This window comes from Bos grunniens, chromosome 8, assembly GCF_055505025.1.
Source record: "Bos grunniens cultivar Pamir isolate PY7600 chromosome 8, Bosgru_T2T1.0, whole genome shotgun sequence".
NCBI classification, from domain to species: domain Eukaryota; kingdom Metazoa; phylum Chordata; class Mammalia; order Artiodactyla; family Bovidae; genus Bos; species Bos grunniens.
The window spans coordinates 88,641,989-88,666,363 of record NC_141172.1 but is presented as its reverse complement, the minus strand read 5'-3'; the positions used below and the strand labels follow the sequence as shown (position 1 = coordinate 88,666,363).

The following is a 24,375-nucleotide window of genomic DNA, read 5'->3' as shown; positions in this document are numbered from 1 at the left end:
TCTCCTTGCAGTCCAAGGGACTCTCAAGAGTCTTCTCTAACACCACAGTTCAAAAGCATCAATTCTTCGGTGCTCAGCCTTCTTCACAGTCCAACTCTCACATCCATACATGACCACAGGAAAAACCATAGCCTTGACTAGACGGACCTTTGTTGGCAAAGTAATGTCTCTGCTTTTGAATATGCTATCTAGGTTGGTCATGACTTTCCTTCCAAGGAGTAAGTGTCTTTTAATTTCATGGCTGCAGTCACCATCTGTAGCGAATTTGGAGCCCAGAAAAATAGTCTGACACTGTTTCCACTGTTTCCCCATCTATTTCCCATGAAGTGGTGGGACTGGATGCCATGATCTTCGTTTTCTGAATGTTGAGCTTTAAGCCCACTTTTTCACTCTCCACTTTCACTTTCATCAAGAGGCTTTTGAGTTCTTCTTCACTTTCTGCCATAAGGGTGGTGTCATCTGCATATCTGAGGTTATTGATATTTCTCCCAGCAATCTTGATTCCAGCTTGTGTTTCTTCCAGTCCAGTGTTTCTCATGATGTACTCTGCATATAAGTTAAATAAACAGGATGACAATATACAGCCTTGACGAACTCCTTTTCCTATTTGGAACCAGTCTGTTGTTCCATGTCCAGTTCTAACTGTTGCTTCCTGACCTGCATACAAATTTCTCAAGAGGCAGATCAGGTGGTCTGGTATTCCCATCTCTTGAAGAATTTTCCACAGTTTCTTGTGATCCACACAGTCAAAGGCTTTGGCATAGTCAATAAAGCAGAAATAGATGATTTTCTGGAACTCTCTTGCTTTTTCCATGATCCAGCGGATGTTGGCAATTTGATCTCTGGTTCTTCTGCCTTTTCTAAAACCAGCTTGAACATCAGGAAGTTCACAGTTCACATATTGCTGAAGCCTGGCTTGGAGAATTTTGAGCATTACTTTACTAGCATGTGAGATGAGTGCAATTGTGTGGTAGTTTGAGCATTCTTTGGCATTGCCTTTCTTTGGGATCGGAATGAAAATTGACCTTTTCCAGTCCTGTGGCCACTGCTGAGTTTTCCAAATTTGTGGGCATATTGAGTGCAGTACTTTCACAGCATCATCTTTCAAGATTTGGAATAGCTCAACTGGAATTCCATCACCTCCACTAGCTTTGTTTGTAGTGATGCTTTCTAAGGCCCACTTGACTTCACATTCCAGGATGTATATATATATATATATATATATATATATGTGTGTGTGTGTGTGTGTGTGTGTGTACAAATACATATATATATATATCATATGTAGGGATTCACATATTTGTACACCCATATTCATAGCAGCATTATTCACAATATCCAAAAGGTGGTAACAACTCAAGTATCCATTGATCAGGCAAATGGATACACCAATGTGAAATATACCTAAATGGAATGCTGCTGCTGCTGCTGCTGCTAAGTTGCTTCAGTCGTGTCCAGCTCTGTGGGACCCCATAGACTGCAGCCCACCAGGCTCCTCTGTCCCTGGGATTCTCCAGGCAAGAGTACTGGAGTGGGTTGCCATTTCCTTCTCCAAGTGGAATACTACTTGGCCCTTAAAAAGCAGGAATTTGACACATGCTACAACATGGATGAACTTGGAGGGCATTCTGCTAAGTGAAATCAGCCAGTCTATAAAAAGACAAACACTGCATGATGCCTCCTATATGGAGGAGAAGTGAAACTCAGAGAGACAGAAAGTAGGATGGAAGTTGCCAGGGGCTAGGAGGAGAAAGGAATAGGAAGTGATGATTTAATGGGGAAGAATTGCATTTGGGAAGACAGAATCTACCTACAGATGGACGGTGGTGATGGCTACACTACAAGGTAAAAGTACTTGATGTCACTTAACCAGTTAAAAATGGCTAATGGTTAAAACGGTGAATTTTATGTTTAACCAAAATAAAAATAAAAAACAATCACTGCTGTCAGAGCCAGACACCAAGGGCCGTGTGTACCCCCACGAGGGCCATGACAGCAGCCTGGCATAAAAGCGTAGTATGTCTCACACCTACAGGCTAACCCACGGGGCCACAGGCCACTGACCGATATTCATCGATTTTAACCGTGTCCTTCATCTTGGGTATAATTAAACCTTCAGCATTTCCTGTCAAATGCATCATCATTCTTCAATATATTTTTATGCCCATAAAGATAGAATTCCTGCCTGAGGCTATAAATAATTGAACTAAGTAAGGCCTTTTCAAACTTAAATGATAATATGCTTCTCGTGGGACATCCTTCGGCACAGCCTGTGCTCTGCAGCTATTAAAAGGCTTTGTGGGCGTCTGGCCACATGTCAGAAAGCACTGCCTCAGATACAAACAAACCACAGCTAAAAAATAATAAATAACGTATATTTAGGCACATACATTTCAGAGGATCAGGGTCTACTCTACTACACACACTAATGTTGAATATGGATGGATAAGAGAATCACAGTCAGATAAAAACAAGAATTCTGTCAAACACATAAAATGTTACTGGCTAATAAATGGGCATGAAATGATTCTTGATCCCCCGAGAACCAGGGCATCAGTATTTGCTTGTGTCCTGGATTCAGGAAGCTGGATGGAGACTGTGGGGCAGACTTGATCCCATCCACCCCCAAGTGAGGTTTGCACTCAGACTCACCTCCCACCAGGCATGAAGGGCTGAGTTAATTTCCATCTAGACTAAGTGAGTAGACTGGAGGGAGTGAGCTGGAGATAATATATGTACATAACATAAGATTAAATTAATAATCTGAACCTGATGTTACTTAATGTTATATTGGACAAAAAAATGAAGGGCACAGAACTTTGCATAGTGTGATTGAACAAATGTGAAAGATTACAGGAAAACATCCCCCTTCTTTTGGGGGGTACGTTTCTTTGTTTTCTAAAATTTTTCTGGTGGGCATGTATATGTAATTTTATGATGAAATCAAATTTAGTTTTAAGGTAGGCAGGTGGCGCTAGCGGTAAAGAATCCACCTGCCAGTGCAGGAGAATTAAGAGATGTGAGTTCAATCCCTGGGTCAGGAAGATTCCCTGGAGGAGGACACAGCAACCCACTGCAGTATTCTCGCCTGGAGATTCCCGTGGACAGAGGAGCCTAAGGGGTACAGTCCATAGGGTCGCACAGAGTCGGACACGACTGAAGCTACTTAGCATGCGTGTAGGTTAGTATAAAGCAGCAGTTTTAATCCAAGGGACATTGGGCAGAGTCTGAAGACAGTTTGGACATTGTGGGAGGGGTTGTCTAGTAGGTAGAGCTCAGAGGGGCTTTTAAATGTCCTAAAATACACACAACAGTCCCCCCAACAAAGCGTGATCTGACTCCAAAATTAAAGGATGCCGAGGCTGAGAAACCCTGGGATGAAGCCTAGTTTTTGTTTTCCGTAAGGGATCACAGTGCCCTGGATCCCACTCCCCAGGCCAGCAGCAGTACCAGCTGTGCTTGTGTGTGTGTGTGTATGTGTGTGTTCTCCCAGGAGGAGTTCATGGATGCCCCTTTTACAGGAGAGAAAGATGTCCAAGGAAGGTAGACTCAGTATGAAAGCCACTGAAAGGGCTGCCCCCACCCTCCCGGTGCACACTCAGGGGTGACCCAGTGTGCAGGCTGCAGCACCTTCATCTTCACCATCACCTGGCTGTCCTGCAGGTACCTGCAGGTCAAGAGGGAACAAGGGTGAGGACAGCCGGGGCCTTTGATGTTCACAGGCAGCAGGCAGAGTTTGATAGTGCTTCAGATGCTCCTTCAAGGGTCTGAAAACCAGACCCCCAGGATCTGCCTGCCAGCTGCCTTCCCCAGGGTGAGGGGTCTTGGGCTCTGGACAGAGTGGAGTGGACAAGTTCAGCAGCCACCTATGCGAGGCTGGTCCTGCGAAACTCAGGGTCTGAGGAAGTGAAGATTGCTTTGCTGAAACAAAAGACAGCACAAGGAGCGACCAGGGCCCAGTAAGAGAGTGGAGGAAACTGCATTAGGCAGCAGGAACCAGTCACCCCAGCCCTTCTGGGGGAGCCCTCTAGGACAGGTGCCCCCAGACCAGGTGACAAGCGGAGTTAGAAGTTCCACCAGAGGGGGCGCTGTAGAGACCCTGGATGCTGGATGGAATGCACCAGAGTAGATGCTTCCCAGGCCAGGTTCCAGCAAGCAGTATGAGGAGCTCATTCGCTTAAAAGAACAACCAACCACAGACCCTGTCGTGTCCCCCAGAGAAGTCAGGATCAGACTCACCGCTCAACAATATGTCTACCTCCAATAGATATTTTAGGTATTAAAGTGCATTAAACTAAATTACAGGAAATAACAGATTAGCTAATTGAATTCACTTCCCAGTGCTTAAAGGCTTTACTACAAAAGGAGCTATAAGCTGCTAATCTGGAAATTATCCAACAAGTCTTCATTTTTCCAGGTCATAAGTAGAAAATGAAAATGTGAAGAGAAAGGACACTATCCCACAATATTATATTCAAACAAAGGAAGCCTGGTCTTCTAAAAATAAGTGACTTCCATTCTGCTCAGCAGATGTAGCTGTACTCATTTTCACAGAAAAGGTCCTGGGGGCAAAAGGAAGGAAAAAATTTAAATCACTCTTTCTACTCAGAGTTTGTCTTATTAATCACATCTTCAGATGGGCTGCCACTATCTGCAATTTGCTTTTATCCGATGCTTCATTTGTAGTTATTTCCCAGGATTCGTGAAAACTTAAGATTTCAACTGACATTGATTGAGCACCTACTATGTAAGGCAATGGCACCCCACTCCAGTGCTCTTGCCTGGAAAATCCCATGGAAGGAGGAGCCTGGTAGGCTGCAGTCCATGGGGTCGCGAAGAGTCAGACAGGACTGGGCGACTTCACTTTCACTTTTCACTTTCATGCATTGGAGAAGGACATGGCAACCCACTCCAGTGTTCTTGCCTGGAGAATCCCAGGAATGGGAGAGCCTGGTGGGCTGCCATCTATGGGGTCGCACAGAGTCGGACACGACTGAAGCGACTTAGCAGCAGCAGCAGCATGTACTGGCTCAGGGCCTAAGTCTCTACTAGGGACAGTCTGCTGGCTTTGTGGGCCATGAAAATGCCTCCCTGTGAACTCATCAAGGAAACTCAAACCCAACTTCCAAGATAACTTGGCTCAACCCTGACTGCATTCAGGCATTTTAGACTTTGTTCTTTTTGCATAATAACATACACTGAGAGTTTTTAATAATGACATATGTTTATGATTCTAAGGGAGGAAAGATGAACAAACCTTTCATATACAGTCTGAACACTACTCTATCAACAATGTATAAGAAAAGTAAACCATCATAGTTGTATCAAACTAACTCATCAAAGTTGATGTCACCAATATGGAAAAAGTTACATCATGTATCTCCTAAGGTCATGCACTGAGAAGGAAACAATAATTCGTACTGTTCGCTGCCAAATATAACCCAAAATGAATCATGGGAAAGCAACAGGAAAATTAAAAGTGTGGTAAATTCTACAAAGTAACTGGCATGTACTCTTAATAAATGTCAGCGTCAATAAAGACAAAGAAAGGCTAGGTAACTGTTCCAAATTAAAAGAGTCCAAAGAAACATGATGACTAAATATAATGTGAGATCCTGGATGGAATTCTAGACTGGGCAAAAACAGCTGTGGAAGACATTACTGGGACAATTGATGAAATGCGGAGATGGGCTGTAGATTAGATGGGCTGTCCTATCAGTGTTACAGTTCCAGATTTGATCACTGTACTCCAGGTATGTAAGGAAATGTTATCGTCCTGAGGAAAGACACTCTTATGTAGCTTTGAATGGTTCAGAAAAAAAAATTAAAGATTGGCAGGGATCTTTTGTCCTATTCTTACACATTTTCTGCTTAAAATCACAAACAAAAATGTTTTAAAATGCACAGAAAAGATGAAGGAAATGTTATCCTTAGTCAAATTGAAGATGAACCCAATTGCAAAAGACATCACATGGTATGTCTCAGAAATAAAAAATGCTCATTGTATGTCCCACAACTAAAGAGAAAACTGTGACACAATACTTCATCCCTTAGAATTTGTCTTTCATACTTTTAGAGAACTTTTTTAGACTTATTGATGCATGCTACTGCTAAGTCACTTCAGTCGTGTCCGACTCTCTGTGACCCCATAGACAGCAGCCCACCAGGCTCCCCCATCCCTGGGATTCTCCAGGCAAGAACACTGGAGTGGGTTGCCATTGTGGTTTCAACACTTCTGAATCATGTTATGATTCAGTTGTTGGTATCTGTGCATTTCTATGCAACATCATCCTCTGAGCCATCCAGAATGCAGGTGAGACAGCAATTTTTAAATGAATGCTCTGTTACTATTTTGGTATTTTCTTCCAAGCCACTGAGGCCTATTATGCAAGAGTTAATGCTTGGCCTTTCCAAAAGGTCTTAGGGGAAGGATTTTGACCCATTTTGAAGACTTACATTCCCTTGAATGGTTGGTGAACTGACCATCGAGGGTCAAAGTTGTCTACTTGAGCTGACATGAGCAATCAGCAGATATTCACATGCTCAGCAATGACAGCAAGGGCAAAGGAGAAGCCCCTGCAAGACGCTAGGAGGGGCGAATTTGCATTTAGAATCAAACCCCATTCCCACCAGAGATGCTCAGAGGGCTCACACAAACCTTGTGAGCACCAGGACCAGAAGAAAGGAGCAGTGACCCATAAGACACTGACCAAGACTTGCCCAGGAGTGTCTAGGAGTCTCCAGTGGAGGCATGGGTCGGTGGTGGCCTGCTGCAGGGTTGGGGGCACTGAGTGTAGCAGTGCATGCATGGGACCTTTTGAAGGAGGTCACCATTATCTTCATTGCCTCCACTTAGTTTGGCCCCAGGTAAATAATGGGGATGGAACACAGCTCCAACCATCAACGGAAAACTGGATTAAAGATTTACTGAGCATGGCCCGGCCCATCAGAACAAGACCCAGTTTCCCCCTCAGTCAGTCTCTGTCATCAAGAAGATTCCATAAGCCTTTTATCATTCTCCAGCAGAGAGCACAGACTGAAAACCACAATCACAGAAAACTAACCAATCTGATCACATGGACCACAGCCTTGTCTAGCTCAATGAAACTATGAGCCACGCTGTGTAGGGCCACTCAAGACAGACGGGTCATGGTGGAGAGTTCTGAGAAAATGTGACGCATGGGAGAAGGGAATGGCAAACCACTTCAGTATTCTTGCCTTGAGAACCTCATGAACACTATGAAAAGGCAAAAAGTAAGATACTGAAAGATGAACTCCACAGGTTGGTAGCTGCCCAATATGCTACTGGAGATCAGTGGAGAAATAACTCCAGAAAGAATGAAAAGACAGAGCCAAGGCAAAAACAACACCCAGTTGTGGATGTGACTGGTGATGGGAGCTAAGTCCGACGCTGTAAGAGCAATATTGCATAGGAACCTGGAATGTTAGGTCCATGAATCAAGGCAAACTGGAAGTGGTCAAACAGGATGGCAAGAGTGAACATCATTTTAGGAATCAGTGAATTAAAATGAACTGGAATGGGTGAATTTAACTCAGATGACCATTATATCTACTACTGTGGGCAAGAATCCCTTAGAAGAAATGGAGTAGCCATCATAGTCAATGAAAGAGTCTGAGATGTAGTACTTGGAATCAGTCTCAAAAATGACAGAATGATCTCTGTTGGTTTCCAAGGCAAATCATTCAATATCACAGTAATCCAAGTCTATGCCCCAACCAGTAATGCTGAAGAAGCTTAGGTTGAATGGTTCTATGAAGACCTTTAAGACCTTCTAGAACGAACACCCAAAAAGATGTTCTTTTCATTATAGGGGACTGGAATGCAAAAGTAAGAAGTCGAGAGATACCTGGAGTACCAGGCAAATTTGACCTTGGAGTACAGAATGAAGCAGGACAAAGGCTAACTGAGTTGTGCCAAGAGAATGCACTGGTCATAAGAAACACCCTCTTCCAACAACACAAGAGAAGACTCTACACATGGACATCACCAGATGGTCAATACCAAAATCAGATTGATTATATTCTTTGCAGCCAAAGATGAAGAAACTCTATACAGTCAGTAAAAACAAGATGGGGAGCTGACTATGGCTCAGATCATGAACTTCTTATTGCGAAATTCAGATTTAAATTGAAGAAAGTAGGGAAAACCACTGGACCATTCAGGTAGGACCTAAATCAAATCACTTACGATTATACAGTGGAACGGACAAATACAATCAAGGGATTAGATCTGATAGAGTGCCTGAAGAACTATGGACAGAGGTTTGTAACATTGTTCAGGAGACAGGGATCAAGACCATCCCCAAGAAAAAGAAATGCAAAAAAGCAAAATGGCTGCCTGAGGAGGCCTTACAAATAGCTGTGAAAAGAAGAGAAGTGAAAAGCAAAGCAGAAAGGAAAGGTACACCCATTTGAATGCAGAGTTCCAAAGAATAGCAAGGAGAGATAAGAAAGCCTTCCTCAGTGATCAATGCAAAGAAATAGAGGAAAGCAATAGAATGGGAAAGACTAAAGATCTCTTCAAGAAAATTAGAGATTCAAAGGAAACATTTCATGTATAGACGGGCACAATAAAGGACAGAAATGGTATGGACCTAACAGAAGAAGATATTAAGAAGAGGTGGCAAGAATACACAGAAGAACTATACAAAAAGATGTTCATGACCCAGATAATCACAATGGTGTGATCACTCACCTAGAGCCAGACATCCTGGAATGTGAAATCAAATGGGTCTTCGGAAACATCACTACGAACAAAGCTAGTGGACATGACGGAATTCCAGTTGAGCTATTTCAAATCCTAAAAGATGATGCTGTGAAAGTGCTGCACTCAATATGCCAGCAAATTTGGAAAACTCGGCAGTGGCCACAGGACTGGAAAAGCTCAGTTTTCATTCCAATCCCAAAGAAAGGCAATGCCAAAGAATGTTCAATCTACCACACAACTGCACTCGTCTCACACGCTAGTAAAATACTACTCAAAATTCTCCAAGCCAGCTTCAACAATATGTGAACGGTGAGCTTCCAGATGTTTAAGCTAGATTTAGAAAAGGCAGAGGAACCAGAGATCAAACTGCCAACATTTGCTGGATCATAAAACAAGAGGGTTCCAGAGAAACATCTATTTCTGCTTCATTGACTATGCCAAAGCCTTTGACTGTGTGAAGCCTTTGACTGTGTGGATCGCAACAAACTTTGGAAAATTCTGAAAACGATGGGAATACCAGACCACATGATCTGCCTCTTGAGAAATCTGTATGCAGGTCAGGAAGCAACAATTAGAACTGGACATGGAACAACAGACTGGTTCCAAATAGGGAAAGGAGTACATCAAGGCTGTATATTGTCACTCTGCTTATTTAACTTATATGCAGGGTGCATCATGAGAAATGCTGGACTGGATGAAGCACAAGCTTAAATCAAGATTCACAGGAGAAATATCAATAACCTCAGATATGCAGATGACACTACCCTTATGGCAGAAAGTGAAGAACTAAAGAGCCTCTTGATGAAAGTGAAAGAGGAGAGTGAAAATGTTGGTTTAAAACTCAACATTCAGAAAACTAAGATCATGGCATCTGGTCCCATCACTTCGTGGCAAATAGATGGAGAGACAATGGAAACAGTGACAGATTTTATTTTGGAGGGCTCCAAAATCACTGCAGATGGTGATTACAGCCATGAAATTAAAAAACACTCCTTGGAAGAAAAGTTATTACCAACCTAGACAGCATATTAAAAAGCAGAGGCATTAATCTGCCAACAAAGGTCCCTCTAGTCAAGGCTATGGTTTTTCCAGTAGTCGTGTATGGATGTGAGATTTAGACTATAAAGAAAGCTGAGTGTCAAAGAATTGATGCTTTTGAACTGTGGTATTGGAGAAGACTCTTGAGAGTCCCTTGGACAGCAAAGAGATCCAACCAGTCCATCCTAAAGGAAATCAGTCCTGAATATTCATTGGAAGGACTGATGCTGAAGCTGAAACTCCACTATTTTGGCCACCTGATGCGAAGAACAGACTCATTGGAAAAGACCATGATGCTGGGAAAGATTGAAGGTGGGAGGAGAAAGGGACGACAGAGGATGAGATGGTTGGATGGCATCACTGATTCAATGGACATGAATTTGAATAAACTCCGGGAGTTGCTGATGGACAGGGAGGCCTCGCATGCTGCTGTCCATGGGATTGCAAAGAGTCAGACACGATTGAGCAACTGAACTGAACTGATACAACTTCAGTCCACTGAACTGAAAGAGGTTCAGATATGACTCAGTATAAATGTATCCAGATTTCAGAGATGTTAATATGTGAAAAGAGTGCATCTGAGAGTTGAAATGTGGTATTTTAAAATATTTAACGGTGTTGGGTGTATGGGTAGGAGGTTATACTGCTTCTATGCATTCCAATGTTGTACCAATAGACATACATTAATTTGGGGTGTTATTTTTATACTCAGAAAAAAGAATACATTTTGATCCACAGAATAGAGCTATTTCATGAAAATCTTATGCCTGATTATTATTTGTGCATTCTCTTTGTCTCCAAAGGCACAAAATTCCCTACCTATTAGTTCAGGTTTAAGAAGCCTCTCTAATGTAAAAAGCATTAAATGACTCAATAATTATTAACCAAAGATTGTGAAGTGTAAGGAAAAGCCAGTCTCCAAAGATGCCATGAAGGGTCTTAGAAGCTTCAAGTGTTCCCTTCCCTAGGGAAGAGAAGGAATCCCAATGCATTGATTCTAAAAGGCATATTTTTTTCATATTTTAATGTTTCCAAAACTTCTGTGGGCCAGGCAGCATTTATGATGTAGTTACCATTTCCTGCATATACGCATCATAATTTGCAGAATAAGTATCATTAGTTTGAAAAAAAAAAAACAATTTCAAGACAAAAAAAATTTTAAGACAATAGTGGAAAGACAGATCTCTTGAAATAAAATTTACATAAGGTAAAATTCACTCTTTTAGATGTTCAGTTTTATGGATTTTGAAAAGTATGTACACTTACGTAACCATAATAAAATCAAGAGAGAGACTATTTTCATTATCCCTGAAAGGGGTCCATATGTCCCTTCTGTGGTCATTCCTTTTCTCCCTCCTCCAGACCTTGGCAACTAGGGAGCTGAACTCTGCTTTTAACTTCACCTTTTCCAGATTATCATATAAATCAATCATACAGCATGTAGCCTTTTGTGTCTGACTTCTTTCACTCAGCACAGTGCTTTTGAGATTTATCTCTATTATTGCATGTAAGAAGATTTTCTTGATCAGACCATTAGTAATATAGAATCAGTAATTTAAAACTTCCCAACACACCAAAGGGGGAAGAAAGATGAAATGAATTGGGAGATTGGGATTGACATAGATACACTACTGTGTATGAAATAGGTAACTAATGAGAATCTACTGTCTAGCACAGGGGACCGTACTCAGTGCTCTGTGGTGACCTAAATGGGAAGAAAATCTGAAAAAGAGGGGATATATGGATACATATAGCTGATTCACTTTGCTGTACAGCAGAAACTAACACAACAAAGCAACTACACTCCAATAAAAATTAAAAAAACAAAAACTTGTAATATAGAAAATCCCAGGATCAAATGGCTTCATTGGAGTGTATAGAAGCAGTGTAAACTCCTACCCATAAACTCAACATTGTTAAATATTTTAAAATACCACATTTCAACTCTTAGATGTAATGAATCAGCTTTAAAATATTTAAAGAAGAATTAAAACTAATTCTTTTCAAAGTTTTCCAAAAAATCAGGAGAGGAGGGGAAAGTTTCAAACTCATCTTATGAGGCTAGCATTATCCAGACACCAAAACCAGACCAGGACAACATAAGAAAAGCAAGCCTAGGCCAGTACCCCTGATGAACATAGATGCAAAAATCCTCAACATGATATTAGCAAACTAAATTCAACAACCATTAAAAGAAGGATATACACCATGATCAAGTTGGAGTTACTCTAGAGATATAAGGATGGTTCAACGGCAATGGCACCCCACTCCAGTACTCTTGCCTGGAAAATCCCATGGACGGAAGAGCCTGGTGGGCTGCAGTCCATGGGGTCGATCAGAGTCGGACACGACTGAGTGGCTTCACTTTCACTTTTCACTTTCAGGCATTGGAGAAGGAAATGGCAACCCACTCCAGTGTTCTTGCCTGGAGAATCCCAGGGACGGGGGAGCCTGTGGGCTGCCGTCTATGGGGTCGCACAGAGTCGGACACGATTGAGGCGACTTAGCAGCAGCAACATCTGCAAATCAATCAATGTGATACACATTAAGAAAAAGAATGATAAAAATTGTAATGTTCATATCAGTAGACATAGAAAAAACCTTGACAATATTCAGTATCCAATTATGACAAAAACCCTCAACAAATTCTCACCAAAAAAATTAAAATACCTCAACATAATAAAAGACATATGTAACAAGCCCACAGCTAACATCATACTTAATTGCAAAAGCCTGAAGCTCCAAGATCAGGAACAAGACAAGGATGCCCATTCTCACTACTTTTATACCACGGAGTACTGGAAGCTGTAACCAGAGCAATTAGGCAAGAAAAGGATATAAAAAGCATCCGAATTGGATTGGAAAGGAAGAACTAAAACTGTCTCTATTTGCAAGTGACATATTATGTATATGTCCGAAATATACATACATATTATGTATAGAAAACTCTAAATACATACATATTATGTATAGAAAACTCTAAAGACTCCACCAAAAAAAAGAAAAAACAACTGTTAGAACTGATAAACAGATTCAGTAAAGCTGCAGGAAACAAAATCAATACACAAAAAGCACAACGAACTATCAGAAAGAAATTAAGAAAACAATCCCATTTACAATTGCATCAAAAAGAATAAAATAGGTATGAATAAATTTAACCAAGAAGGTGCAAGATCTGTACACTGAAAACTGTAAGACACTGATGAAAGTAATCAAAGACACAAATAAAAGAAGATATTCCATGCTCATGGACTGAAGGAATTAATACTATTAAAATATCTGTACTATCGAAAGCATTATACAGATTCAATGCAATTTCTATCAAAATTCCAGGAGCATTTCTCACAGAAAAAGAACAGACAATCTTAAACTTTGTATGGAACCATGACACACCCAGAGTTTCCAGAGCAATCTTAAGAAAGAACAAAGCTGGAAACAATGTTTCCTGACTTCTAAGCCATAGTCATAAAAATGGAATGGATAGCATAGAAATGAACCCATTCATATATAGTCAACTGATTTACAACAAACGAGCCAAGAATATACAATAAGGAAAACATATTCAATAAATGGTGTTGGGAAAACTGGACAGTCACATGTAAAAGAAATTGGACCATCTCACACAATACACAAAAATAAACTCAAATGGATTGAAGATTTGAGCGTAAGACCTGAATTTTCTAAAAGAAAAAAAACAGAGGATAAGCTCCTTGACATAGGTCTTGTCAATGATTTTTTGGGTTTGACACCAAAATAAAAGGTAACAAAAGCAAAAGTAAACAAGTGGGACTTCCTCAAACTAAAAAGCTTCTGCACAGCAAAAGAAACCATCAACGAAATGAAAAAGCAGAATACAGAATCGGAGAAAGTATTTGCAAATCATCTATCTGATAAAAGGTTAGTATCTAAAATATATAAAGCACTCACACAACTCAATAGCCAAAGAAAAACCCAATACGATTAAAAAATGGACAGAGGAACTGAATGGACATTTTTCAAAGAAGACATACAAGTGGCCAATAGGGACATCAAAAGGTGATCAACAGTACTAATCATTACAGCAGCGCAAATCAAAACCATAGTAAGATATCAGGTGCCAACCTGTTAGAGTGGCTCTTATCAGAAACAGAAAAGGTAAGAGTTTTTGAGAATGTGGACAAAGGGAATCCTCGTGCACTGTTGCTGGAAATGTAAATTAGTTCAGTCACTATGGAAACCAGTGTGGCGATTCCTCAAAAAATTAAAAATAGACTAGCATGTTGTTATTGTTCAGTTGCTCAGTCGTGTCTGACTCTTTGAGACCACGTTGACTGCAGCACATCAGGCTTACCTGTTCTCCACTATCTCCCGGAGTCTGATGAGATGATTGGATGGCATCATTGACTCAATGGACATGACTGTGAGAACTACTATGTGATTCAATAATTCCACTTATGAGTATATATCCAAAGACAATAAAATAACTATCTCAAAGAGCCATCTGTACCCCCTTATTCACTGTAGCATTATTTACAACAGCCAAGACTTGGAAACAACCTAAATGTCCATCAATAAATGAATGGATTAAAAAAACAGGGGACATATATCCAATCAAACATTATTCAGCCATAAAAAAAAGGAAATCCTGCCATTTATGACAACATGGATGGATCTTGAGGGCATCATGCTAACTGAATAAGTCAGACAGAGAAAGACAAATATTCTATAATATTACTTATTTGTAATATCTAAAAAATTAAACTCATAAAAACAGGGAACAGATTGGTGGTGGCCAGAAGTGAGGGGAGAGGTTGAGGGAAATAGGTGAAAGCAGTCAAAAGATACAAACTTGTAGCTGTAACTAAGTTCTGGGGATACAATGTACAGCATGCTGACTATAAAATTTTTTAAGATTTTGTTCCTCTTTATCACTCAGTAGTATTCCATTATGTGAGATACCTCGGTTCTAACCCTGGGTTGGGAAGATCCCCTGGAGAAGCGAAAAGCCACCCACTCCAGTATTCTGGCCTAGAGAATTCCATGGACTGTATCGTGGGACATGACTGAGCGACTTTCACTTTCATTCCATTATGTTGACATACAATTTGGTCTGCCCATTATCCAGTAGATAGATATTTGAGCTTTTCCCAATTTGAGACAATTGCAAATAAAGTTGTTATAAACCTTCATACAGGGTTTTGTGTGTTACATGGATATGCTTTCACTTCTCTTTAAAATAAAAAGAAGTGGGATTGCGGGGTCATATGGTAAGTGACTAACTGTATAAGAAGTTGCCATACTTTTTCCCAAAGTAACAATACTTTGCATGCCCAGCAGCCCTGTTGAAAGTTACAGCTGCTCCTCCGTATCGTAGCCAGCCCTTGGTATTGTCAGGGTGCTTTGTTTTGTTTTGAGTTGTTTGGTATTTCAGTAGGTGTGTAGTGGTAACTCAACACATTTTTAACTTGCATTTGTGTGCATGTTAAGTCAATTCAGTTGTGTCCAACTCTTTGTGACCCTATGGACTACAGCCCGCTAGGCTCCTCTGTCCACAGGATTCTCCAGGCAAGAATTCTGGAGTGGGTTGCCATGCCCTCCTCCAGGGGATCTTCCTGACCCAGGCATCGAACGTGCATCTCTGGCAGATCCTGCATTGCTGGTGGATTCTTTAGTGTTGAGCCACTGGGGAAGCCCCAATTTGCATTTCGCTAATTCCCTCATTGCTCAGTGGGTAAACAATCAGCCTGCAATGCAGGAGACCTGGGTTCAATTCCTGGATGGAGAAGATCCCCTGGAGCAGAAAATAGCTATCCACCCCAGGTATTCCTGCCTGGAGAATCCCATGGATAAAGAAGTCTGGCAGGCCACAGTCCATCAGGCCTGGTCTCAGAAGTTGGACACAACTTAGCGACTAAACCACCACTACCAATGACTAACAATGTTGACCATCTTTCCATGTGTTTATTTGTCTTCCATATTTCTTCTTTGGTGAAGTGCTAGTCACATCACCTGCTCATTTTTAAAAACTGGTTTGTTGCAAAACTTCTTCCTGTGTTGCAGATACACATCTTTACCAGATACATGTTTTGTAAATATTTTTGCCCAGTCAGTGGTTTGTCTTTCATTCTTTTAACTATGTTTTTCAAAGAGAAAATTTTTAATTTGATGAAGCAAATTTATCCTTTTTGTGATTTGTGTTTTTCATGTTCTAAGAAGTCTTTCCCTAATCCAAGATTACAAAGACTATTTCAACTGTTTCATTCCAGAAGTTATGTGGTTTTAGCATTTGGATTTAGGACTACAAGGCATTTCACCTTTTGTGTTTCCAAGTTAATTTTTGTATATGTGTGAGGGAGTTTGTTGTAAGTGGTGATAGAAGGCCATTGTTGTTTGTGTTGTTCTTGGTTTTTGCATGTAGATATGCAGTTGTCTCAGCAGCATTATTGAAAAGACCATCCTTTCTCCATTGAGTTACCTTGACACCTTTGTCAAAAACAAATTGACCATATGTGTGCATATGTTTCTGAACTCTACATGTCTGTCCTTGTGTCCTTATGCTAACATTGTGCTATATTGGTTACTGCAAATTTGTGCAAGTTCTCTTTGTATGGCTTTTTCAAAATTGTTTTGACTATTCTAGGTCTTTGATTATCCTATATATACTGAAGAATCAGCTTGTTGCTCTCTACAAAAAGCTTAATGAGACTTTGATTAGAATTGTATTAAAATATATCAAGCGACTACATATAAAGATGTGGTATTTTAAGCATTCTGTCTTCCAAACCATGAACCCAGTACATTTCTCCTCTTATTTAGATCTTTTAAAATTTCTCTCATCAATGTTTAAAAGTTTTTGCATATAAATCTAACATATTTTCCTAATTTAACACTATTTCATGTCTTGTGCTATTGTAAATGGTTCTTTTTAAATTTCAGTTTTCAACTAATTCTTGTTAGTATGTAAAAATACAGGATACAACTGATATTTATATCAATTGTATTCTGCAAATTTGCTAAACTCATTTATTAGTTCTAGTAGCTTCTATGTATAGAGTCTTCAGGAATTTTTATGAATGATTATATAATCTGCAAATAAAGGCAGCTTTATTTCTTCCTAATTTGTATGATTTTTCCTTTTCCTTTTTTATTATCTTACTAAAATCTCTAGTACAATGTTATATGAGTTGTGAAAGTAGATATTCCTGTCTTGTTCCTGATATTAGAGGGAAAATATTTAATTTTTCATCACTAATTGTGGTATGGGCTATCGGGTTTTTGTGGATGTCTTATCAGATTAAGGAAGTTTCCTTCTATTGGTAGTGTGCTGAGAGTTTTTATCACAAATGTGTCTTAAATTTCATCAAAGGCTTTTCTTCCTCTATTGAGATTTTCATATTTCTTTTTCTTTTTCAGTCTGCTGATATGTGTAATTACATGGATTTTTTTAAATGTTGAACCAACCTTACAAGCCTTAGATAACCCCTCCAATGTATCATATATGTATCATATATGTACAATGTATCAAAAAGATAACAATAAACTATATTTATTGTTTAAACATTAATGTTTGGTAGAATTTACCAATGGAATCATGTGTCCCTGGAGTTTTCTCTATGGAAAGATTTGCTTATTGCTTTTACCATGTATTTAATTTCTTTAATAGATACAGACCTATTATGTTTATCTATTTTTCCCTTAAGCCACTTTGGCAGTTGTACCATTTTATCTAAGTTATTCAATTTGTCGACATAAATTGTCCATAATATTCCCTTCCTATCGTGGCAGTGTCTGTAGTATCTATAGTAATGTTCCCTTCTTCCTTCCTGTTATTGGTAAACTGAATTTTCTCTCTCTTTCCTTGACCAATCTAGGAAGTAGTTTATCAGTTTTAGTGCCTTTTAAAAAACTACCTTTTCAGTTTCAAACTTGTTTTCTATTCTTTTCCTGATTCTAATTTTATTGCCTTCTAATGCTCTTGAAATAACCTAAAGGACAATAAAATTTAGAAAAACATAGACAACAAGACTTGGAGTCAAAAAAAAATGATTCACCTTATTCAGACTCTGAATTAGAAGAAATTTCTAGGAACATCTTTTTTCATATTACTTATATTTTCCTTCTAACAAATGTACAAGTATTACAATGATATAAATCTGTGTCTGCAAAATATCCAAATAGCTTTTTCAATATATGTAAATTGAATCTAAGTGATGTGAAAGCATTGCGTCATATATTGACAGTGACTTTTTTAGTGGTTATAAAAAAAAGAAGTGTTTTATATATAGATGATATTTGAATAGATGAAATATGGCCTGTGTCTTTAAAAGTCTAATACAATGTGCATAAGGTAAAAGCCTACAAAGCAATTCAGACAAAGTGGTCTTATAGCTCAGGCTAAAAATGAATACTTCTTATGGCTGAATATTCCACTTCAAGGTGTCACAGTGGACCAGGAGAATGGAGCAGTGTGTAGGTTGGTGTGGTTGTGCAAAGGAAGCATAATGGGGAGTATAAGAAATATATTTGGAAAGGTATGCTGGGGCAGCTCAAATAGAACATTGAATATTAAGTTAAATTTTTTTTCATTGTATTCTGCAGGTAGTGGGTAAGACAATGAAACTTAATAGGAAGTAATATGTTTTAGGCACATTAATGGATTAGCAAATACAAATAAAACTGAAGGCAAGAGAGACTAGAAAAAAGGAGAGAAATTACTAGGGAGGCTTCCAAAGGATAAGCATTGGTACCACAGCATTGGTAACTGTACAGGGAAGAGAGATGATATTAGACTGACTCCCTGGTTCCTACTTTGAGAGAATGTGTGGGTTGTAGTTGTGACAAACATTCAGCGAGTTGTGAGCTGGACCCAACTATGGTAATAGAGATGAGAATGGAGAGACATAAACAGAACAGAGAGTCAGAGATAGGTTGCTTAGGACTTGGCAACTTACTGAGCAAGAAGACACAGGTCCATCAGTTGCTAAAAATACAGGGCTGTACCTAAGAGAAGATCCAGAGGTACAGATACAGATTTGTGGCTTATACACCTAGAAGTGTTATTTAAGGCAGTGAGATTACCAACAAAGAGGGGATATAATAAAAATGAAAATATCAGTATGATATTCACATGCCTTAAGCCCTTCCGTGTACAAGACAACACGTTAAGTGCTTTCCAGATATCAACGCAATTTCTTCTCAGTCCTATGAAAGAGGCACCATGATGATTCCCATTTTAAAGACAGAGAAACTGAGACACAGAGAACATAAGCTATTTGCACAAGATCACAAGCTGGAAAGTTACTCAGCCTAATAGAAGCCAAATCTGACTCCAGAACCTCCAACACTAGTGTCTCTCTGCAAGAGCAAAAAGTTCCTTATGGAATGATATACTTGGGGGTAAGTGAACTCAGAGAAAGAGACAGAAAAGGAGCAATCAGGGGGGTACATTCTTACACAAACGTGCTTCTGGCATGAGGATTATAAATATACACTATACCAGATGGTCCTTAAGGAGAGTATGGAATGAATGCCACACATTCATCTTATGGATTCTATTTAAACCATTCTAAACCATGAACTCGAGAATGCTCTCCATTTTTGTAATTGTTGGATGAGTGGAAACACTGGAAAAAAAATAAATAGACCTATTTTCAAAGCTGTGGTTTCATATATGGTAGTTGCAAATGGTTCAGAAGTGAAAAATAGAACTCTGGAATGTTGCTTCTCAAAATGTGGTACCTGAGTTGGCAGCCTCAGCATCCGCCTCTGAAAACTTGGTAGAAATACACATTTTCAGCCCCTACCCCAGACCTATTGCATCAGAAACTCTGAGGGTGAGGTCCCACCATCTGTTGTAACAAAACTTTCCAGGTAATTTTGATGTATGTTTGAGTTTGAGAACCACTCTAGAAAATGAGATGATATGTGTATGTGTCATTAAATCTCTGGGGACCCTGTCCCAGGTCAGAACATATCTGTGGGGCCCCTGTATTCCAGCTTGCTAGATTCTTCAAGAAATCCAGAGTACAGTGGAGCCCGGGTTAGGTGAAGAGTCCTTTCCAGGTGGTGTAATATGGTAAAGAAGAGAAAAAGATCTTCCGTTCCTATTGCTGTCATCCAGAGATATTATCAGGCCACCCTGGGAATCACCCAGGCCTCGCCCCAGCCAACTGCAGCAGAATTCTCTCCATGGGAGGAGATTATGGTAATTGACAATTTTCCTGTTTTCTCTGTCTTCCCTTCAAAGAGTGATATGTCTTTACTAAACAAACGTTTCGCTAGGAGACAGAGCTAGTTGCTAAAGAAGTAAATAAGTAACCAAAAAAAAAAAAAAAAAAAAACTCGAGGCTTGGAAAGTGAGGCTCTGCCAAGTCCTCAACTAGTTCAGCATTAAACTCTTAGACATTGTGTCTAACCCCTTTCTCTGTGTTTCAGTGACATCTGAACTTATTCTAGCCACTCACCCTTCCTAGCCCCACATCCCATGAGATCCTGGCTCATGTGTGCAGCCAACTGGCTGTCCAAGCCCATGCCATGCAAGTCCAGCGGACACTGACACTCCCACCCAGCAGACTGTCAGTAGAAAGATCTCTCCACCCAGGTTCCCAGGAACAGGTCCCATGGTTGGAGGTTTACATGCTCTTGGGCACTATGCCCTCACTGGGAGAGACAGCTACTTATCTTGAAGCTGATCTCCTAAGCATCTTGTCAGAAAATTACGGTGATAAGGTCATCCTGACAACGTGTTGACCACTGTCTGAAATGAAAGTAGAAATGAGGAAGTAGAATAATGTCATATTTTCCAGTTGGGGGGGGAAAAAAAACACCAAGAATCAGACTCAGTTCAGTTCAGTTCAGTAGCTCAGTCGTGTCTGAGTCTTTGCGACCCCATGGGCTGCAACACGCCAGGCCTCCCTCTCCATCACAAACTTACGAAGTTTACTCAAACTCATGTCCATCGAGTCAGTGATACCATCCAACCATCTCATTCTCTGTTGTCCCCTTCTCTCACCTTCAATCTTGCCCAGCATCAGGGTTTTTTCAAATGAGTCAGTTCTTCGCATCAGGTGGCCAAAGTATTAGAGTTTCAGCTTCAAAATCAGTCCTTCCAACGAACATTCAGGACTGATTTCCTTTAGGATGGACTGGTTGGGTCTCCTTGCAGTCCAAGGGACTCTCAAGAGTCTTCTCCAACACCACAGTTCAAAAGCATCAATTATTCGACACTCAGCTTTCCTTATAGTCCAACTCTCACATCCATACATGACTACTGGAAAAACCATAGCCTTGACTAGATGGACCTTTGTTGGCAAAGTAATGTCTCTGCTTTTTAATATGCTGTCTAGGTTGGTTGTAACTTTTCTTCCAAGGAGTAAGCGTCTTTTAATTTCATGGCTGCAGTCACCATCTGCAGTGATTTTGGAGCCAAAAAAAAGAGTCTGCTACTGTTTCCACTGTTTCTCCATCTATTTGCCATGAAGTGATGGGACCGGATGCCATGATCTTTGTTTTCTGAATGTTGAGCTTTAAGCCAACTTTTTCACTCTCCTCTTTCACTTTCATCAAAAGGCTCTTTAGTTCTTCTTCACTTTCTGCCATAAGGGTGGTGTCATCTGCATATCTGAGGTGATTGATATTTCTCCCAGCAATTTTGATTCTAGTTTATCCCAATGGTCAAGGTGAGAAAAGACGACTCACTTAAAACCCTTTGGAGAGAAAGATGGCATCTCATCCTTTCCTCCCAGCCCCCTCCACCTTACCCAGCCCGCCCTATCCCTCCCCACCCCTACTCAGCGTTTCCCATTCCAAAACCCCCACCTAGCCACCCTTCCTCAACTCATCTATCCTATCACCTCTCAATCACCCCCTTTCCACCCCACCTCTCCCCATTCTAACCTACCCTACTCACTTTGAGCTAGTTAAGGTGGCAAGAGTCTCATCCTTTCTACAAACTATTTACATGAAAAGTTAAAAAAAAAAAAAAACACTTGTATTATATTTACTTCTATAATTTAGTGACATTCAATGAAGAGTTGCTGAAGCACAGGACAAGCACTCCCAGGATGAATAAAGCAAGTAGAAGGCAAGCAGCACAGTCTTTGAAGAGCCCACTCTGCCCCACAGCTGACCCTTTTCCTTATGTGTATTTGCCCCATTCATCCCAACCAGACTGCAAGTGCCTCATTTTCTCCATGGCCTGCTCAAGGCCATCATGTCACTGTGTTTGGGAAAGGAATTGTTAATTAACAAGGAATTTCCATCTGCCAATGGTGCCCCCCTGCCCAGTGTGTGTCTGGAGTTTGCCAGCATTTGTGGCTTCCCTAAGGATGCAACCCTCTTGTTCAAGTAGCAGTGGGTGACTCCTGACTCTAGATTCAGACTTGCTCTGGTTCCAGTCTCAACTTCACCACTTCCTGGCACTGTGATCTTTGACAGTTTTTGTAAACATTCTGATCCTTGGTTTCCTCATCTCCAAAATGTACACAGTCCACCTCCCAGGGATTCTGAGACAAGAAACCACATGCTCTCATCGCTATCTGAAATTATTATGCCAAATAACATGAAACTGCTGAAAATTGACTATTGTCAACTAAGAAAACTATAAGTTCATCCTTCTTTTGATATGTCTATGTGCTTATTCTCTCTCCCTGCAATAGAAGTTTAGTTTTTATTTAGTGTCCTGTTCCTAATATCTAAATAGTGACTGAACACGACATGTGATCAATAAAAATTTGTTGAATGAATGAATGACATGTTTAGAGCAATATAGCAAGTATTCAATAATAGTGTTGGTATTATTATTATCATCATTATTATTATCAGCAACAGCTGCAATTAGCAAAGCAAGAAGATAGAATGAAATACCAGATAATATTGGCGTAAGTGAAAATCAATGCTACATTACCATAAATTTCAATTTTCAGTAACTTTAGTTTGTTGCATCAAACCAGTGTTTCTTTTCAGCTAGAAAACCTGTCCTGAATGGAACTGGTTGATATTGATAATTAGAATAATGTCAATCAACAGTCGATATTATCATATACAGAAATTTGGAAAGAGTGAGTGAACTGCAAAATTAAATCCATGATAAAGACCCTATCCAGATTTGCTGAACACATACTATGTGTAACCTGGCAAACCAGGTGCAGCCCCAGCACTTTGTAGGTTTAAGACTCTAAACAAGCCATTTGTAGGGATTCCATCCCTATTCCACAGGTGAGGAGCCAACCCTGAGAAGTAATGAGAACCTAGGATGCTCCTCTCTGGTGAGAGGTAATTATGAGCTGGTACCTATGGATCCCTTTACTCACCTGCTAGGTTAGGAACCCCACCTGTAAATAAGGCTCTGCTGCTTGGGTCAGGAGATTGCTGTCCAAAGATCAGGCTAGGACGGCTGCTCAGAGAGCCCCAAGAGAAAAATTTGATTTGGAGAGGATTCACAGAGACAAGCCTGGAGACCAAGTCATGCTGTGAGCCTTCAGCTAGAGCTGTCATTTTGCAGCCCCTAGTCCACCCTGGGCTCCATGGACATCCCCATAAAAATGGCTATGCTCCCTCCAGGGCCAGAGTCTGGCCTCCATTGCTCTGATAGGGGCTTCACCAGCACCAGTGGCCCCATTCCCACCCTCTGCTCCCTGCAACACGCTCCCCAGTAGGCTCCTCACACTAAGTCTCAGGGTCCTCTAGGGGACAGATGAATGCACATGTGTGGGTCTGGTCAATGGAATGGCCTTGAGACTTTACCTGTACACAGCTTGTGCCAGATGATGTAACCTCTCATTTATTCCTCACAAAGTGGGTGAATGCATCAACATATATTAGCAAGATGAGATGGAACACCAAACTGCGGCCAATCAGAAAGCAGATGCCTATATCCCTCAGCCCCAGAACTCTTTTTCTGTCCTAAAGGCAGCCGGGCTTGGGCCCAGGACTCAGACAGGTACAGGGTGTGCCTGTGTTCCTTCATCCGAATCAGGCCCCAGCCTCTGGCGGGTATTAGCATTACTGCCCAGAGGCAGACAGGTAGAAACCTTGAGAGGCCCAAGTGGGAGCAGCTGCCTCAGTTTCTTGCTTTCTTCCGGTCTGCCACGTGGTCAGGGAAATTCACCCCAGGGTTAAACGCTTCCTTCCCCAGGAAGTCCTCCCAGATTCGTCCAAGCCTCTTCCGTTTTCCTGTGGTACTTTTTATGCGCTTGCTGTCACCTGACCCACTGCCTCGTGACTCTGGCCCTCTTTCCCTAGTCGTGGCTTTTTGGGCACCTGTGATGCACACACCCCCATCTATCACATTCTCGCACGCAAATAATGACGAATGAAGCGCAAAGCACAAAACTACTTCGGTTGGTGGTAAGCCCTGAGTAACAACGTAGAAGGAAAGCGGAAGGACTCAGCCCGCTACATCCAAAGCCCGGATGCGTTTGCACGCAGGCAAGCTGGTGTTTTCAAAAAGAATTCTAAACTGAGAAAACACTAACTCCCTCCCTGCCAGGCCTCGCCCCTCTGGGGGTGGAAGTCTTCGAAAGGCTCAGCCTGAGAAACGTGTTCCGAACAAATAAATTTAGAGCGAGCCGTAAGGCTGAAATCATAAGTTAGCCATCCTGTGCCGGCAGGATGTACACAGGGATGGGCAG

The 24,375-nt window shown here is 40.7% G+C and overlaps 1 protein-coding gene across 2 annotated transcripts in view; it reads right to left on the bottom strand.

The window, feature by feature from the left end:
• The window catches only part of SHC3 (SHC adaptor protein 3), a 183,207-nt gene that overhangs the window by 97,737 nt on the left and 61,095 nt on the right, over positions 1–24,375 (bottom strand). The gene's annotated exons all lie outside the window — the stretch shown is intronic.